Genomic DNA, 2753 nt, shown 5'->3' with positions numbered 1-2753 from the left:
TTTTTGTTAGTCTCTTTCATATTTTTACGTGATTCTTAGCATTATCTTTTTATTCTTATGCAACACTATTATTCATATCCAAGCTCTTATGGGAATTAGGTGTCGATTACTTTTTCCTACTGATTATATAATCAGTCACTTTTATTACCAAGTATTTCAATTCATTTATATTATCAATTATTAAGTAATGTTATGTCGTAGATTCTCACTTAGTCGGTGTTAACTTTATCATTTGGTGATGATTATTGTCCATAAAAATATACCTGTATTAGTGTACACGTATAATGAAGAACTAATTATAAAGAATTATTTCCCTTACTCTATATATCCCTTTATAAGATTTACCGCTTTTTAGGGAATTTCAATCAGTGTATTGTAATTTCTCTTGTTTAACTCATGTGAAGTCACTTTTCTCTTACTTATAAGTATAAAGTTTCTACTGTCACTACCAAGGGAGTGAAATATCCCATTGTTCACAGTTATTCACAGTTAAATTGTCATCATTCTATATATATACCCTGTAATATTTACCTCAATACAGCTATTTTGTTATAAGTTCTCAGAATTGATACTTTGAATAACAGTGAAATTTACGTACAACTTTTTAATCAGGTGCTCACTAGTGACTGACTCCTTGAGGTATTTCCTGGAGTTCTAGTGAGAAGCAGTAACCGGTGGAGTTCAACCAGGTCTGTTGTGAGATAGGAACTCACTGATGACATTGGTGAATGGTTGCTCAATTTCGTGAATCAGTTGAAGTTAGAAATTAACACCGTTGGATGCCAGCTCAGTGGTCTATCGGTTAAGGGCTTCGGCTCGAAACTGGTAGGTCCTGGGTTCGAATCCCACGAGAGTGGGTTCGTGGACGCGCACTGCTGAGGAGTCCCATAATAGGACGAAACGGCCGTCCAGTGCTTCCAGGTTTTCCATGGTAGTCTAGCTTCAATTGACTCATGATCTCAACTCTATAAAAATACTAAAATCTCCACAAAACCCCTTCTGATAACTTTTTAATCGTTTAAAAATCCCAATCATATTAAAAGACTAATATTTGAACGAAGAATATTCTTTTCGATAAATTCTCTTTAGGTTCTACAATTATCATATCTAAATTAATAATCCGAAAAAATTGGCCAGGTTAAAGGCAAAGTACATCGTTGTAAATTGCATGTAAATTTAGGAATGTCAAATCAAATAGAATAAAATTGTGTAATGTTGATATGACTCATATAGAATGTTAACACTTGAATCTGTATATACGTAAAGTGAAAATTTAAGATCTGTGATCAGAATATAAATATGGGTCAGATAGGGTGAGAGAGATATGATAGTGCAATTACAATTCGATCAAGTGGAAGACTAAATGTGTGAAAAATTAGTGAGACGTAATAAGGATGGATCAATGCGATGTGAATGAATCATGTTTAGGGGGGATTAATAATGATATTTAACCAATAATAATAATAATAATGATAATAATAATAGTAATAATAATATACAAAGATTTGTGAATAAAGATAAGAGAGACAATTACATTTGACTACGAAAGATCGTAAGTATATAGTCAAATTAGGTCATACAATAGCTAAGATGATTGTTCATTAATTGGCCTTGTGGTTGACCAAGGGAGAAGTAGGGGCTGGAGATATTTCTTCTGTACACATAGCTCAGGTTTCTTCATTCTGATGGCTACTGCCTCCGCCGTTTGAAGGACTTTAAGCCTGACAAGCTTAGGCAAAAAGTTACTGACCCTATAAATAATTGAAAAAGATTGTTTTATACTGGCACTATGACCAGTTTGTACTAAATGGGCCAAAATCGAGCTGTTTACTTTCCTCATCAGACCTTTGCTTAGCCACGCTGGGAGGTGTTCACGAGCACGAAAATGTAAATTCCTAGAACTTCGACCAATATAACTTGCTCCACAGGAGCAGTCGAACTGATAAATACAAAATGAGGTGGTCATTCTAGGAACTTCATCTTTAAGCCTCGGTGTCACCATTGGACGCGTAGAAAACACCAAACGTAGTTCACCTGCGTTGAAAGATTTTTGGATAGATCTGCGTAATCTCTGAGCAAGTATTTCGCTAGCGGCATCCCCCCTGAATTGTAGGCGCATGAACAAGGACTTTTTCTTGACCGTTTGGAATTCGCCTATTTTCACTTCTAGAGACCGTAGAATATATAGGGGAACAACTGATTGAAAATGAAATTGAAACTACAGTTCCGATTAATGTCTTTTAAAGAGTTATTACTGAAATGCACCATGAATGTAAATTTCAAATTCAACGGTGAAATATTTAGACAAACAGATGGTGTGGCAATGGGTTCACCTTTGGGCCCTATACTAGCTGATATATTTCTAGCTAAACTAGAGAACGGTCATCTGAAAAAGATTATTCAAGAATTCAAATTTTACTGCAGATATATGGATGACACATTCACCCTGTGTAAAGATAATATTTCACAACAAGATGTGCTTAGGCAGCCACTACCAAGAAAGTCCTAATCACTGTCTTCCTGCAGGCGGGGTGTTGTTTACAAAATTAGGAGGAATAAAAGCGAATTTTTGGCACTTACGCTTGGCTGCTAGACACTGAGGATCCACCTGGGGGAGATGGAAAGCCGTGATTTCAAACCAGTGAAGCATATGAACTCCAAGATTCTGGGAGAACAAACGGTGTATGAATCTATTCATGGTTACTAACAACAACAGAACCCTATCTCTTAACGTTGCTCCACTGCCTTGTGGA

At 35.9% G+C, this 2753-nt stretch overlaps 1 non-coding gene across 1 annotated transcript; it reads left to right on the top strand.

The window, feature by feature from the left end:
* The first annotated feature begins 784 nt into the window (after positions 1–784).
* Smp_tRNA_01907_Pseudo_CGA.1.1 lies at positions 785–856 on the top strand. Its single transcript has one exon. It is a non-coding gene (tRNA).
* The last annotated feature ends 1897 nt before the right edge of the window (positions 857–2753 follow it).

Source organism: Schistosoma mansoni, chromosome 6 (assembly GCF_000237925.1).
Source record: "Schistosoma mansoni strain Puerto Rico chromosome 6, complete genome".
In the NCBI taxonomy this organism is placed as follows: domain Eukaryota; kingdom Metazoa; phylum Platyhelminthes; class Trematoda; order Strigeidida; family Schistosomatidae; genus Schistosoma; species Schistosoma mansoni.
This window is presented reverse-complemented; position numbering and strand designations above follow the sequence as displayed.